General features: G+C 38.0%; 1 pseudogene; it reads left to right on the forward strand.

Annotated features, from left to right (window-relative positions):
* The first annotated feature begins 209 nt into the window (after positions 1-209).
* Positions 210-2,516, forward strand: LOC142619740 (putative 6-phosphogluconolactonase 4, chloroplastic; annotated as a pseudogene).
* The last annotated feature ends 15,135 nt before the right edge of the window (positions 2,517-17,651 follow it).

Genomic DNA, 17,651 nt, shown 5'->3' on the forward strand with positions numbered 1-17,651 from the left:
CATATGGTGAAATGTAATTGGTAAATATTTGTCAATGAGTCATATGAGGCTCGCTCTTACCAATCAAAACTTGTGACAAAAAATTACGTCAAAAGTTGTGTTCACGATATAATTCCAACAAAAAATCTCAAAGAAACCGAAACCCACCCACATGATCAAAGAGACAATAGTCCTATAAAAAAACAGAGACACAATAGTGACACCACTGAGTTTGAGAGGTCACACTCACTACAAAAACTGTGTTATTAGAAGTGTGGCTCTCCACGTTACACTGCGCACTAAGCTCTCCATTTCCACCACTTCTGTACGATTGTTCCACACGTCCAGTCCTCTCACCCAGGGCATCATCATAATACAAGCCATTCGTCAACGCTGCTTCCACACTCAGACTCAGAGGCTCGTCTCTCTCTTTGGTGAGCGATAAAAGGTTGAGTCATTGTAGTAGTAGTAGCAGTAGTAGAACAAAAGTGTCAATGGCAACCAAGGGTGAGGTGAAGAAGGAGGTGTTTGAATCGGAGGAGGATCTGGCTGTGTCTCTCGCTAAGTACACTGCTCAGCTGTCTGACAAGTTTTGCAAAGAGAGAGGAGCTTTCTCTGTTGTTTTGTCTGGTGGGTCTCTTATCAATTCCCTCAGGTAACAGCAATAAAGCTTTTGTTTTTGTTTTTGGGTCTTAATTTTGACTGTTATTGTGCTTGTAAATGTTTTTACTCTTGTTGTTTTTTTTTAGGTTTTTTTATGTGCCCAGATGATATATGTTTGTTTGGTTGCTGGGAAAATGGAATGTTGTAGGAAATGAAAACAAAATGGAAAATTGGGTTTAGAGCCAAAATGAACTATTGACTGTGCTTGATATCACTGGTTTGGTGAAAAAGGGGAAGAGAATAGAGAATTGAATCATGGGTTATTCATTATTAAGGACCACATGAAGTAGGTGCAATTCTTTTTCATTTTTCCCCTCAATTTATGGTGTTCAATTTTATTGCAGAGTCAATTTACAAGTAAAAATGATTGCTTGTTTGTCTTTTACTTTGTGTGGTTTTATTCGTTGTCGAAAGGAAAGTTTAAAGATAATTAGTATGGGTTCTTAATAATGTGAGTGCGAGTCTTGGTAATTGCTTGATGCTGGAATTGCAGGAAACTAGTGGAACCCCCCGTACATTGATTCGATTGAATGGTCGAAATGGCATGTCTTTTGGTTGGATGAGAGAGTGGTGCCAAAGGATCATGAAGACAGTAACTATAAGCTTGCTTATGATGGGCTTCTTTCTAAGGTAGGATTGATTGTTGAAAGTTTTCTGATTTCATATCACTAAGAATTTCTGTAAGATTGCACATTCAGATTGTGCTGTTCTTTGTGATATATTCATGCTTTATTTTGAATATTATGTTGGGTGTATGTGAAATTTGTTATAGGAACTTTAAAAACTGTGGATCTAAGACTAATGGCTGCACTGCTTAGGTGTGGCTTTATTTGGGTAGAAATCATTGCAAGGACACTATTAAGGTCAAAGAGAGCATGGGATCAGGGTAGTGAGAAAAGATGTTAATATATTATGAACAAATTTATGAGAGCATGGTTTATTTATGACTTTGTTGTGTTAAATGATTAGTTTGGTTCAGGTAAATAAGCAAAGGTTTGGGTGTTGTCAATTGATAAAATGATGTCTTATACCATTTCATGAAGATTGATAATAATTCTAGATGCTTATCTATGATTTATATGAAAGTGTATTCTTGGTCATATGTAGTTAGAAGGCTGGCTCATCTTCTTTAGTTAACTTTTTAATAGCAAATTTTATTTTGTCTATGGCTGTTCTGCTTGTGACAATCTTAGTTAATTTAAATCTGTTGAAAAAAAATTTCTGGGCAGGTACCAATCCTCCCTGGCAATGTTTATGCCATCAATGACGCCCTGTCAGCTGAGGCTGCTGCTGAAGATTATGAGGCACGTCTCAGACATTTGGTTAAGAGCAATGTTATAAATATATCAGCAGCTAGTGGGTTTCCAAAGTTTGATCTCCAGCTGCTGGGTATGGGCCCAGATGGACATGTGGCTTCTTTATTCCCAGGCCACCCTCTCGTCAAAGAGAATGAAAAATGGGTTACCTTCATTAAGGACTCACCAAAACCACCTCCAGAAAGAATTACTTTTACCTTTCCAGTGATCAACTCGTCTGCATATATTGCCCTTGTGGTGACTGGTGCTGCTGAAGCTGGAGCAGTGCAAAATGCTTTAGGAAATAGTCAAAATTCTGAGAAGCTGCCTGTTGCAATGGTTTCACCCGAAGGGGAGTTGGCTTGGTTCTTGGATACGGCTGCAGCTTCAAAGCTGTAGGAGTGGGAATTTCTACAGCTTTGTGAGTTGATCAACATATATATTAGTGTGTTTTATCTTGTACTGTGGTTATCAGAGATCATATAGGTGTTCTGTTGTATTTTGTGATCTCTGAGGTATGTAACAACTAGTAAGGTTTTTCTATCTTCTGTGATGGTAATAAAAGAATGGTTTGAATAATATCTGGTTTGATATGCGATTGGAACAACATTAACCTCCCCCATTGGTACCAACTTAATCTTAATTAATGTTCCAATCTAATATAGCTTTGAAGCAAAAGAAAAACTCAGGGAATATATCTCAATTGAAAAGGGCTGGTGAGGGACTATAAGCTAGCATAATGGGTGGAATTTGTAGTTTTTTCATTGAATTTAAGCTTTTTCAATTGGTGGTTGAGGAAGGAGGAATTTTTTTCTCCTTACGTGTTTTTGAACAGGGCAAACACTTCATGAAGTCAGTATTCATGGGCAAGAATGCAGCTTTATGGTTGATGAAGAACATAGAACACACGGTGGTCGAAGTCAATCCCAAACAGTTTTTTACGCTTAGGGAAGGAGACACTGCGTACACTTTACAGCAAGGTTCTAATGCCTTTGGTCAGTTCCTTTTAGTGTCTGAACTCAAAGTTGGAGGGCACAGAAGATCTATTATCATTCCTAGAGGCAAAGCACAAAATGGTTGGAAGCTCTTTGGGCTTGAACTGAGGAAGATGTTGGGTCCTGACCAATATGTTTTTGATGGTTTAGGTCAAGCCAAATTTGTGTCTCTGCCACAGAGGAGATTGTTGGGACCTCATCCCTCTCGGTCTTTTGCTGAAATCTTGAAGGGTCAGGTGCAGCCAAGGGATGTGGCTCAGTCTTGGGATCTCATGGGTTCCCTCATGTACAGTGCAAGATTTTCTATTTAGTTGGTGGAATTGGTTGGAGAAGCACTCATCTTACATTTGAAACCTAGTCCCGCTGTATTTGATGTGGTGTATTTGGAGGGAACGCAATTGGCGGACATTTGAGGATTTGGATAGATCTGAGGACCAACTGCTTGCTCTTTTTTCTGGTTCCCTGTTTGATTGGGTTAGGGCTTGAGGACTCACATCTAGTGACTCTATTCCTTTATTCCTTAGCTCCCTTCTTCTTTGTATTTAATGCCTTTTTACGTCTTTGCTTTTTCATCGTTTTTGTACTTCTGTTTTGCTGGTGCTTCTTTGCATCTAGTAGTTTTTGAATATACTTTTTCTTACCTATCAAAAAAAAAATATGCGATTGGATATTAGTTTTTCTTTTGTTCATCCTGTTTTTCTCCCTTACACACTCACATAAATGTAATGTTTTTACATTTACTAATGACTAAAATGCAAATTGCACCGGTCCAATTACAAAAAGAAGTTCCTCTCTGATCTCCATTTCTCTCCCTTATCTGTTCTCATTGCTGCTGCCCTCTTGCCTTCACTCATTTTTCTTCTTTTTCCATTGAGCTCTACTACTGATCATTCACCTGGATTCCAGGAATTTTGTCTCATCATTATTGTGGTCTAAGATGGAGGAGTGAGAGGCCATGACAACAGCATTGGAGGCAATGACCACAGCATGGGGGCTGCACCCGTGGCATTGAGCGCCTCGTCTTCACCTTCGGCTGTCAGTGGGTTTTCTAACAATAGCATGAGTGAGTTTGCGATGGTGGTCTCATTGGCTCATTGCTCAGGAAGTTTGAAGCCCTTGCTTTTGGTTAGTGTAGAAGAGTTAAAGGATATATTTTTTTCCATGTTTAGTGTTTTTGAAAATAGGTGCATAGTTTTCTAGGATTTATGCTATAGATTTGTTTTGTTATGGACTAATCTTTCCCTCTACTGGGAATTAAAATGAAATTATAAGGTCATACACTGTTTTCTTTTCTTTGGCAACATAGCTCAGTAGTTAAAAGGAATTTCTTTCTTTTCATTTTTTATTGATTTGTTTTGAGTTTGGGTGGGAAAAGTTTATAACTCTGCATGTGGTTTGAGTCCATTGTTGTGATCGGGGATGTAGGGTTTTGATATGAAAAATCAAAAGATTCTAGGAAACTGGGTTCTGGGTTTGGCTAAAAACAGCAAGTTCACAGAAAAAGGTGATTCTTTTTGAATTCAAGATTTATTTTTCATGAAAAAAATTGGTCTTAGATTTAAGTTTATATTTTTAAGTGTATGGTGGCTGGATGATTTGGCGTGGCTGTGTTTTTGATGCGGCTGGAGAGGTAACTGGTGGTGGCTGGGGAGACAGAAAGGGAAGATAAATATCCTGGCGTGTTCAAAATGACGTAGTTTTAAGTGTCTCAGAACAACGTTGGCTTGAGTTAAACGAAAACGATGGATGTTAGAAAAATGATGTTAAACATTAGGGGCAAAGATGAAAATATTTAGACATCAGGGACCAAAATCAAAATGATCTCAAACAAGGGTATAGTTTGCGTATCTACTAATTTATCATTGATCAACTTGTGCTACTCCATTTTTTTTTACCTATCAAATTAAAAAACTTGTGCTAATCCACAATGCAGTAATTAGTAGAGAAGGTAGCACAGTACTCTGCTGTTTCCTTATTTTTTTTCTCCCCTCATTGTGACTCATTCTCTATTAATTTGGTGGCTGATGCTTTAGCTAAAAAAACTAGATCCTTGTATAGCACATTTGTTTCTCTATTAAATCATGATTGTTTGGGCTATTGTAGAAATCGATAAACATAAAACTTATTTCTTAGTCATTTCTTCCAACCATGGCTGAGTTGATTTTACTTATCTTTTGAGAATTGTAATATTTATCAAAACAATAGGTGTGTGCAGAGATGATGATTCCACCACTATTCTGCATTTGTGGTGCAAAAGAGGCAATGTTTGAACTAATTTGTTGTATTTGCCACTTCATAAGTGGCAAATACAACTGATTAGGTCAGTCTAAGACAGCATTTGTCTTGGAGATTTAATTAAGTTTCTTGATTGATATCTCTAATATAATATGATTTTTTGTCATCCTTTTGATATTTTAACTTCTGTCCATCAGATTTTTTTAGGAAATGCCCTTCCTTTGTCATAGTTGTGGTGTACACATTGCCTAGAACACGGCCTTCCTTTGTCATGGTATTGTAAAGAGAATCACATGTTGTAGTTGTTATCCATCCTTGGTATCTGGAGGAACTTGATTTTACTACAGGCATGGGGATGCCAGGGTCTTTCTCTTGGGATTTAGTAGTTTGTTAAACTAAGATGATGACAAACACACGTACATTAACTCATCTTATCATAGGGGACCATTTATTGAAGCTTCTAGTCAGTTGGTGTAGTCTGTTAGCCATAGGAGTGATTCTGGTTACTCTTTGTCAGTTGGTTTATCTTACACAATGGTGAGAATCTTGAATTTTAACAGGTTGGTTTAGCAGATAACTTTTTATCAAACTCCCCACCCCCCACAAAAAGGACTAATAGTAGATTACTTGGAGACTTTGAAGCGGAGCCGTCTCCCTTGAACTGGCATTATTTTCAGGGTGCAGACAAAATGGTGACATGCTGTGCTCATCTGTAGTATGCTTAACTTATTATATCCTGCCATTCGTAATGATAGATTGCTAGTAACAATTTGAAGAACTGCCATTTAGCAGGTCCAATTTTGTTTATTGATAGCATTTTAAATGAACTTGGTAGTGCTCGTTGCTGTATATATGCTAATAGTCGCAGGGAATTGGCATATGATATAATGGATTTTACCCAAGCCATTCGCTAAACAAGAGGTGGTGTTTTCCAGATTCCTTTACCGGAACTGCAGGTCCTGATGACAATATGCCGGTATGTTGAATGGGATTCTCCTCGTGGTTCATTAAGACACTCAGCTTGTATGTGTTTGTTCATTCCTTTGTATAGAATTATTACTTTGCTTCCATGTGATGTCATGTCGAAAATCATGTCTGTACTTAAATGGTCACCCCAGGTAGGGTCTTCACGATTGGCGTCCCCATATTTGTATTTTACAAAATATGTAAAAGCTTCGTACCCAACATAGCACCATGTGCATGTGTTAATCAATTTGTCACGTTTCTCATGCATATGATCTAAATTGTGTCTTCTAATCAATTGTGTCTTCTAATATCTTTCATTAGTCTAAGATAAAATGTTCGTCACGTGTTTCCATTACTTTGTTGGTTGTAATATGTCAGATGAGTTGTAAACTATTTAATTCTTAAATGTTATCTTCATCTTCTGCTATCCTTATGTGGTGGTTTATGGCTGAATTTTCACCATAGAGATATATAGAGGCCTGGCTACCTCAAATTAGTTAGAAATACTGTTCTCGGTTATTTTTTCTTTTGTTTTGGATCAGTATGGGTGGATTTCGTAGTTTTTTTATTGAATCGAAGTTGTTTCAGTTGGTGGTTGAGGAAGGGGGGAACTTTTTCTCCCTTAAGATTTTTGAAAGGGGGAAGTATTTCATGCAATCAGTGTTTATGGGTAAGAATGCAACACGTTGGTTAATGCATTGCTTGGAACACATGGTGATTGGGGCTAACCCCAAACACTTCTTCACGCTCAGGGACAGAGACACTGCCTACATAGTGCAACGGGGTTCTAACTCCTTTGGCCAATATTTGTTAGTAACAAAGCTCAAAGTAGGTGGGATGAGAAGATCTATCATTATTCCTGTAGGTAAGGTACAACAAGGTTAGAGGGTCTTTGGGATTGAATTAAGGAGAATGTTGGAACCTTCTCATTATGCGTTGGGTGGTCCAAAAGCTTTACTGTAGAAGCCTAAGTTGGGTTCTGAGATTCACCCTTCTCGGTCCTTTGTTGAAACGGTAAAAGCTTCTGTGCAAGTAAGGAAGAATATGCAGCAGCCCTCCATTAGAGAGAAGGACAAGATTCAAGTCGTGGAGAACAAAATGACGCCTCCGAGAGACGAATCTTGTAATCAGTTGGTGGCTGTCGAAGTTCCGGCTGAAAAAGCTATCCCGGTTGCTGTGGGTGGTGTGGAGGGGAGAGACCTTGGTATTAATGGGGAGACTAAGATTAAGGAGAAAAATCCGGAATAAAATAAATTTAGATTTCCTTTGAATAATTTGAATTTAAAAGGCATTGATTCTGGAAGGGAACATCAAGCTAGGAGGTCTAGCTGGTTAGGGAAAGGTTTAATTGTGGAAGTAAATGAGTTTGGAAAGAGGTGGGTATCTTGGCAACGTTATAGGGGTGATAAGCAAGCTGTAGAGTGGGTAGCACATGAGGCCAATTCTGCCCAGGAGGTTATTAAGGGAATGGACCATAGTCCTTCAGAAGCCCATGCACTTTGGTTGGGTAATTCTAAGAGTTACTTAGGCCCACTGTCAACAAGCCCATTTACTTTTAAGGCAGGTAATTGTTCAAAACAGTCCCAAATGAATCCCAGCCCAGTTATTACGGGCCCAAATGTCACGGAAGGTAATATTGTGTCACTCTTCTCTGGGCCGGGCACAAACTTGAGTGGTACGAGTTCTACGGTGTTCCCCGTGAACTCTATGTCTGCTTCTCTACCACCAAAGAGGATGGAGATGGCTCCGATGGCCACTTTGGGCTCAAATTCTTCCGTATCGGTACCGGTAGTCTCAGGCGAGAGTGGGTTTAGCGATCTGAGTTGGCTTACCCAGTCCCCCAACTTGCCGATATTGACAGCGGAAGTGGCCCAGACTGCATGTGAGCTGAGTTCGTCACCCTTAGCACCGATATGTGCTTCTTTGGAGCCGGCGAAGGCGATGGTATTATTGTTTGAGGACCCGATAGCAAATCTGGTGGTGAATCCGTCATCTCCGGCGGCGATGAAAGGCGAGGATGAGGAATCTTTGGGTTCGGAGGAAAGGGCGACGATACAAGAGTCTACTGATTTTAAGGGGATACCTCACTCTTGTCCTACCATTAGGGAATTGGTCGGTGATTTGGATAAATCATGGGGTAACTCCAAAGAGTGGATGCTTCGATTGCGTGATGGTCGGCAAATTATGCTTCCTCTGTCTCTATTTCGATCTCCAGAGAGTGTGTCGGATGGCTCAGTCACGGATGTAGAGACTGTAACAGGTAATGACTCTTTTATAAATGAAGGTCAGTTGGTTAGCTGGGCAGAGGATTGTGATGGGTTAGTAGATTCTTTGGCTATTGTTACTGGATCAGAGGAGGAGATGTGGGAATTTGATGAGAGGTCGATGACTTGGGAGTGTAGTGGCAAGCCTTTAGTTGTGGTACCTTTGGCCACAAAAGTTCCCTTGGAGATGGAGTCTTGTGCTGAGCTGGGGGTTGGGTGTAAGGAGACAGTTGATAGCAATCATTTATCACAATGGGTAACCAATCGGATTAAGGCTTTTAGAAAATCAGTGGGCACTTCTTTGGAAGGTTTTGAGGAGCAAATTACGGGTTTGTTGTTAGCTATAGAGGCCAAGAAAAAGAATAAAAAGCTTCACGCAGTAGATGATCAAATGAAGCAAGGCAAGTCGAGCCAAAAGGGTCAGCGGGAGTTGAAAATTTTATTGACCTCTTTAAATGTTGAGGTTGCTTCAACGAAGTCAAGGAATGCAAGTAAGGAGAGGGATGTGGTGGTTCATCAATGAATTTGAAGATTATTTCTTGGAATGTTAGAAGGTTGAATGATAGGGATAAAAGGCTTCAGGTCCGAAATCTGGTTAGGAAATAGGGGCCAGATGTTATTTGTCTTCAAGAAACTAAAATGGAGTTAATAACTAGAGCTGTGATTCGCAATTTGTGGGGTGGTCAACATGTTGATTGGTCTTATCTAGGCTCTTGTGGAGCTTCTGGAGGGGTGTTATTGATGTGGGATACACGGGTTGTGAATAAAGTGGAGGAAGCAGTGTGGCAATTTTCGGTTTCTTGTAAATTTACAAATGTGTGCGATCAGTTCATCTAGGCGTTTACTGGCGTATATGGTCCTAATTATTTGAGAGACAAAAGGTTCTTATGGGAGGAATTATTTGGATTGAGCAGTTAGTGGAATGTTCCATGGTGTGTGGGTGGTGATTTTAACGTGGTAAGATTCCCTTCTGAGCGCTCTGGTTCTACCTCTTGTACTGCTACTATGCGATACTTTTCCAATTTTATTTTTAAGCAAGGCCTCATTGATATTTCGCTTCAAGGGGGATCTTTCATGCGGTCTAATTCTCGTGAAGTTGCATCAAAGGCTAGGCTGGACAGGTTTTTATTTTCTGCAGATTGGGAGGATAAGTTTCCATCAGTCTCTCAACGACGCATGCCTAGGTTGCTATCTGATCACTTCCCGATTGTTCTTGAGGGTGGTTCTTTCCAGAGAGGTAGGAGGCCGTTTAGATTTGAGAATATGTGGCTTAAAGATGAGGGTTTCGTGGAGAGGGTGCGATCTTGGTGGGAATCTTATAATGTTTTAGGAGCTCCAAGTTTTGTTTTGGCCAATAAACTGAAACTTTTGAAATATGATTTGAAAATATGGAATGTGGAGGTTTTTGGAAATGTTGAAGATCGGGTGAGAAAATTGTGGAAAGATCTTAGTGATTTAGAGATGATTGAGGAGAGTCGTGTTTTATTGGAGGAGGAAAGGCTGCAATTGGAGAGAGTTCGAGGTGATTTAGAAAAAGTGATTTTGATGGAGGAAATCTGTTGGAGGCAGAAGTCTAGAGTCCTTTATATTAGAGAAGGAGATAGGAATACCAAATTCTTTCACCGTATTGCTAATTCTCACAGGAAGGTTAATTCTATTGATAGACTTATGGTGGATGGGGAGTTATTCAGACTTGACAGCTATAGCAGACTGTATCTCTCAATTCTATAGGCAACTTTATTTTGAGGATGTGGCTCATAGACCTATCTTAGATGATGTGGACTTTTCTAGTATCTCGTGGAAGATGCAAGTTGGCTAGATCGCCTTTGAGGAGGAAGAGGTGTTTGGGGTGATCAATGATTTTAATGGCGATAAGGCACCTAGCCTAGATGGCTTTTCCATGGCATTCTTCCAGTCTTGCTGGTGTGTTTTGAAAACAGAAATTATGGCTGTATTTCACAATTTTCATACTTAGGCTGTGTTTGAGAAGAGTTTTAATGCTTCGTTCCTTGCCCTTATGGCTATATTCCACAATTTCAGGTGTGTTGTGTAAATTGGATGTGGAAAAAACATATGATCATGTGAGTTGAGATTTTTTAATGTATATGCTTTAGCATTGTGGTTTCTCAGAGAAATGGAGAAAATGGATAAGGTATTGCATTTCAACAGTAAAGTTTTCCATTCTGATTAATGGTAGCCCATCCGATCTCTTTGGAAGTTCTAGGAGGCTTCGGCAAGGGGATCCATTATTTCCATTATTGTTTGATATTGTGATGGAGGATGTGGCTGTCTCCGCTGGCCAATTCTCAGGCTTTTCTGTGGGTAGTACGGCTGGTTCATCAGTGATGGTGTCTCATCTTTTATTTGCAGATGACACGTTGATTTTTTGTGATGCTGATCCTTCTCAGATTGCTAATTTGAGGGCGATTCTTGTTAGATTCGAGGAGGTATCAGGGTTTCATATTAATTTGGGAAAATTTGAGTTGGTACCTGTTGGTGGGGTGCATAATTTGGAGGCTTTGGTTGATCTGTTGGGGTGTGGGTAGTCTTCACTGCCCTTGACATATTTGGGCCTTCCATTAGGTGCAAAGTTAAAGGATTTATCTATTTGGAATCCTATCCTAGAGAGAATGGAGAGAAGATTAGCAGGTTGGAAGAGAATGTATCTATCTAAAGGGGGTAAGGTGACACTCATTAAAAGTTCACTCTTGTCTTTACCTACATACTTTCTTTCCCTTCTTCCTTTACCGCGTAAGGTGGCAAAGCGTATGGAGAAATTACATAGAGATTTTCTGTGGGATGGGATTGATGGTGAAACTAAAATACATTTAGTTAATTGGGCAAAGATCTGTAAGCCTTTACAAGTTAGGGGGTTGGGTATAAGAAGGTTGGGAACTTTTAATTCTGCCTTGCTAGGAAAATGGTTGTGGAGGTATGGCATGGAGATTGATGCTTTATGGAAGAGGGTTATAGAGGCAAAATATGAGAATATTTGGGGTGATTGGTGTACGAAAAAGGTGACAAGTCCTTATGGGGTCAGCTTATGGAGGTACATTAGAAGTGGCTGGTTGAATTTCTCTAAACTCCTTGTATATGAGGTGGGGGATGGTACTAGAGTGAAATTTTGGAAGCATGTGTGGTGTGGGGCTTGTACTCTCCAAGAGGCATTTCTGGAACTTTATTGTATTAGTAGGTCAAAGGATTCCTCAGTGGCTAAAGTTATGGGTTGGTTTGCTGATAGATTTCACTGGAATGTGCAATTTCATCGTCCACCACAAGATTGGGAAGAAGAAGCCTTTGATCGGTTTATGGGGTTGGTCTATTCTTCAACAGCGTGGGGGTTTGGTCCAGATAAGGTTTGTTGGAAGCTTGCAATGAATAGAGGTTTTGAGGTTAGAGGATATTATAGCTCCTTCTATTCTCCTAATCTTGTTTCCTTCCCTTGGAGAATGATATGGCACTCGAAGGTTCCTCCAAGGGTGGCTTTCTTTTCTTGGTCTGCTTCTTTAGGTAAGATCTTAATAACAGACAACCTTCGTAAAAGACGTGTGCTAGTGCTTGACTGGTGCTATATGTGCAAGAGTTGTGGGGAGTCGGTGGATCATCTTCTACTTCATTGCTCCATAGCTTAGGAGTTGTGGTCCTTGGTTTTCTGTTTGTTTGGTATTCAATGGGTTATGCCTCATACGGTTCTTGAGTTGTTTGAGGCTTGGCAAGGAAAGTTTGCACGTCTTTGTCACATTGATATTTGGAAATTAGTGCCTCATTGCTTGTTTTGGTGCATTGGGCATGAAAGGAATGCTAGAAGTTTTGAGGGTTGTGAACGTTATTTGGTAGAGATTAAGTCTTCTTTCTTGCACACTCTCTTTCAATGGAGTGTGGTCTTTTCTCATTTTTCTTGTTCTTCATTTCCTATTTTTCTTGACCGTTGTACTTTTGATTCTTGATTTGTGCCCCCTTAGTACATCCCAATGTACTTGGTTTGACACTTTTTCTATTATTCATAATATTCTTACGTTACTTATCAAAAAAAAAAATATGTCAGATGAATGTGTTTCGCCATTGTTGGGCTTTGAATTTGCATAAAGTTGCTAATGAAAGTGATGATGTTAGCACTTGCATTGGGTTTCTCTGGCACCTACATTTCTAACTTATTGTTGTCATTTAAAAAAAAATATATCGAAAGGGAAAAAGGAAGAAGAAGAGGTGGAAATCAAGAGTATTCCTAGAGTGATGATACTTGGAACAAAATTTGTGCATAATGATAAAGCTCACCCCACCATCAGTTTGAAATATACTCAGCGCTCGCTCGTGCACACACACAAATATATATATCACCTATCGTAATTTCAATTCCAGAATTTGGGATTGCTTCATTTCCTTAACTTGTTCTACTTCCTGACATGTTAAAGCAGGGTTGATTTTAATGGCTGAATTGTCACCCTAATTAACAACCTGTGTTGTGAGCACAGAGCTTTCTTTTAATCCCCTGATCAAGCTGAACTGTGGGATGGTCCCAAAATCATATTTTTAAATGCTACTCAAATCTGAAATTGCTCATAACGAGTTTGCGAGTTGTGGGTTGCATATGAGAATGGCCTTCCCAACGCCTTTATATAAAAAAAGTCGGAAAATCAATGCCTGACTTGTGCACATGACTGAAAATTAGAATAACTCCGGCTCAACTAATTTTAGTTTAATTAGATACATCACATATTGTCTAACTCAGATGAATTTACTTGTATGAGGTTTTTGTATCTTTTCCTTTTTCGAACAAAGTATTGGAAAGATATACCTTGTGTCTCAAGCAATGGTGCTTGCCCCAAGAAGAGAACAATATTTTATAAATAAAGATTAGTCACTTATTCATGTGCTTCTTCCTTTATTATTATTATTATTATTTATTTTTTGGGATAAACATCTTATCAGCACGTTCAATGTAATGGATAATGGACCTTAATTTTCATGCAGAGAAGAAATGGTGTGTAGAAATGGCAACCATTATAATATTTCACATTGGGATATACTACAAACAAGAAGTTCATTGATTATGTGGCCTGCAAGGGTGTAGTTTTGTTGCTGAAACCTGAAAGTGGTCCTAAAGGTCTGCTCCGACCCTCTTGTATATCAAAACCCGAGAACTTTACGCTCAGACCAAAGTCACCTAGGGCCCAAGCTATACATGATGGATTTTATAGCTTGAACAAATTCTATCTTGATTTCATGTAAAAAAAAAAAACTCATGAATCAGAAAAAGAAAAGGAAAAAGGGGAAAACATTTTTTACTTTTAAATTATTTCACTCTTTGTCTGTGAGATATTTTGGGGAATCCTATAAACCGATAGTGTGGTAGATTGAATCTGAAATATTCAGGTTTACGTCATGTCTCAGACTAATGAACCTACCACCTGGATTCCCCCTTTGGGTCATTTTAAAATCTGTTCTAAATAGAGAAATTCCACAATCGCAACAACCAATAGAAAAATAAATTTCTTGCATGGCATCCATCTAGAATAAGCCCTCTAATCAATTGCTAAATTTCACAACAAAAAAGTACTTTGAGAATTCGATTACAAAGATTTTTTTTCCTTTTTAAGGAACAACATGATACACAAAGTAGTAAAAAATTATTTTTTGAGTTACTCTCACATAATTGCTCTACTGAAGTGGCTAGTAAGAAGAATATAATGCATGCATAGAGCTTATGAACTTTCCCAAACAAGACCCTAAAAGAAGCAAAAACAACCCCATTGAGGATGTTGATGTTAATGTTAATGATCAGATTCATAGCATGCTTTCCTCATGGATGAAAAACCATTCCTTACTCCCATTAAAAAAAACAAAACAAAACAAAACCATTCCTTATAACATATAAAACTAAAATGTACTAGGTGGCAATTTTTATCCATATCCATGAACCCACTAATTACCCACCTGGATAAGTCTTAACCCAACCAATTTGAATATTTGGGTTAAATAGATAAAGACCCATTAAGTTATTTAATTATATGGGTCTTAACGGATAAACCCACTAAAACCGATCTAAAATTTAAATAAACAACATAAAATCTAAATTTCTAGAAAATGACCAAGATACCTCCGAAACCTAAAAATTACCAAAATAACCCCAAAACCTAAAAAATTACCAAAATATCTCCAAAACCCAAAAATTGACCAAAATACCCCCGATACCCAAAAATGATCAAAATACCACTGAAACCCAAAAAATGACCAAAATACCCCCCAAAACCTAAAAAATGACTGAATTAACCCCAAAACCTAAAAATTATCAAAATACACCTAAAACCTAAAAAATGACCAAAATACCCCTAAAACCCAAAAAATGACCAAAATACAACTGAAACTCAAAAAATGACCAAAATACCCCCAAAACCCAAAACCCAAAAAATGACCAAAATACCCTTGAAACCTAAAAATTACCAATATACCCCCAAAACCTAAAAAATGACCTAATTACTCCCAAAACCTAAAAATGACCAAAATACACCCAAACCCTAAAAAAAGACCAAAATACCCCCAAAACCCAAAAATGACCAAAATATCCCCAAAACCAAAAAATGACCAAAATACTCCAAAAAACCTAAAAAATACCAAAAATACCCCCCAAAATCTAAAAAATGACCGAATTACCCTTGAAACCTAAAAATTACCACAATACACCCAAAACCTAAAAAATTACCAAAATACCCCCAAAACCTAAAAAATGACCGAAATACCCCTGAAACCTAAAAAATGACCGAAATACCCCTGAAACCTAAACAATTACCAAAATACCCTGAATTCTAAAAAATAATCATGAATCAGAATTCTAAAAAATAATCGAAATACCCCAAAACCTAAAAAAATTACAAAAATAACCCCAAAACCTAAAAAAATGATCGATAAAAATCCTTGAAACCGAAATTATGACCAAAATATCCCTAAACATGTAAGATGACCAAAATACACCTAAACCATCTAAAATTACCAAAATAGAGGTTTGGGGTATTTTGGATGTTTCGACGATATTTTCAACAAATTAAACGTTTTAAGGGTATTTCAGTCATTTGATAGGTTTTGAGGGGATTTTGGTAATTTTTTAGGTTTCGAGGGAATTTCAGTAATTTTTTAGGTTTCGGGGTTATTTTGATCATTTTTTAGATTCTAAGGGTATTTCAGTCATTTTTTGGTTACGAGGGCATTTATGTTATCTTTGAAGTTTTAGGGGTATTTCAATAATTTTTATATTTTTTGGTTATTTTGGTAAATTTCCAGGTTTCAGAAGTATTTTGGTAATTTTTAGGTTTTGGGGTATTTTGGTAATTTTTTAGGTTACAAGGGTATTTTGGTCATTTTGTGGGTTTTGGGGGTCTTTTGGTCATTTTTTGGGTTTTGGGGGGATTTTGGTCATTTTTAGGTTTTGGGGGTATTTTGGTCATTTTTTTGGGTTTTGGGGGGTGTTTTGGTAATTTTTAGGTTTTAGGAGGTATTTCTGTCATTTTATGAGTTTTATGGGGTATTTTAGTCAATTTATGGGTTTCAGAGGTATTTTGGTCATTTTATGGGTTTTGGGAGTATTTTGGTAATTTTTGGGTTTTCAAGGTATTTTGGTCATTTTTTAGGATTTTGGAATATTTTGATCATTTTTTAGGTTTTGGAGGTATTTTGGTCATTTTTATGTTTAAAAGGTATTTTGGTCATTTTTATGTTTTGGGGGTATTTTGGTCATTTTTTAGGTTTCGGGGTAGTTTGGTCATTTTAAAGGTTTTTCGGGGGTATTTTGGTAATTTTTTAGGTTTTGGGGATATTTTGGACATTTTAGAGGTTTTGGTGGGTATTTTGCTCATTTTAGAGGTATTTTGGTCATTTTAGTGGTTTTTAAGCATATTTGGTGATTTTAAAGATATCGGGGGTATTTTGCTCAATTTAGAGATTTTGGGGACATTTTAGTCATTTTAGTGGTTTTTGAGCATATTTGGTAATTTTAGAGATATCAGGGATATTTTGGTTATTTTAGAGGTTTCATGGATATTTTGCTCATTGTGAGGGTCCTTTTTTGGACAGTACCGAAGCCCAAGTAGACATAAGGATCCCGGACCCTTTATTTGTTGTTTGGTGGACTGGGCTTGGTTCACCGCAGCTAAATGGGGGCTGATTACGAACCAAGTTGTGCACAAGTTGCATAAATCTCCTCAAGGTAAAATGTGATTCCTCCTAAGTAATAAAATACCACTATAAGTGTTTTAGTGTCATAAAATGACCATTTACTATTATGAAATAAGTAAAATAAGTATTCACAATGAGAAGGAGATCGAAATATAGTATTTGAGCCTTATCTTTTATTGTGTGATCATTTAAGAGAGTTCCTTCACTTGGTACCCCGGGTGTACTGTCATGGTACCCCAGGTGTACTGTCGTGGTACCCCAGACGCAATGTCGTGGTTCCTAGGGGTATTAGGCCTGTAAGAACCCAGAATGCTAATTCTCTGATCTGTACGATTTTTCTCCATGCTTATTATGCAATGGAGTTTTTTTCCCTTTCTTTTTACTTCTATAGGTCCTACATAAAAAAATACACTACACAATGCACATATCTTCAAATAATTGTTAGTTTCTTAGGTTAGGATATACATTTTAATACATAAACATATATATAAATGAATTTTATGAGAATGATTCAGCCACGAGGATCCTTGCCCCAATTCTCACAGACTTAGTGTTTTTACACAAGACTTGTGGGATTTGGAACTCAAGTCCAAGTGGTTTTTGCTTGGGCATTACCTTCCAAGATAGTTAGGTGAGGAGGATTTTTGTGGGAGAGAGTGATATCTGATGTGTGCATGTTTTTGGCATATGTTTCTTTGGAGGCTAAGTGATATTTTGAATAATCTCAAGGATATGAGACAAATTCTTACTCCTTGGCTCTTTGTTTGTTTATTTCTTTCTCTAAGAATATGTGTTTTGAACCTTTGAACTATTTCCTTGAAGCCCCATTTTTCTCCCATCTGAATCCCCCTTTTTTTGCTATGCCTTATGTCCCTTTTATAGCAGACTTGGTCTGGTACACCGGGAGAGGACGTCCTAAGTCTGCTGGGTAAAACTATGTCCTCTGTGACTTGAAAAGGTGCACTGAGCAGAGGTTTAGCTTATTTAGGCAATTATAACTCAAAATGGGCATTTGACTTTAGTTATAAATGAAAGATTCATTCTGGTAAAGTTAAAGGAATGGGTGGACTGCTCAATGTACAACCACA

The sequence above is a fragment of the Castanea sativa genome, chromosome 12 (genome assembly GCF_040712315.1).
Source record: "Castanea sativa cultivar Marrone di Chiusa Pesio chromosome 12, ASM4071231v1".
Classification (NCBI taxonomy): domain Eukaryota; kingdom Viridiplantae; phylum Streptophyta; class Magnoliopsida; order Fagales; family Fagaceae; genus Castanea; species Castanea sativa.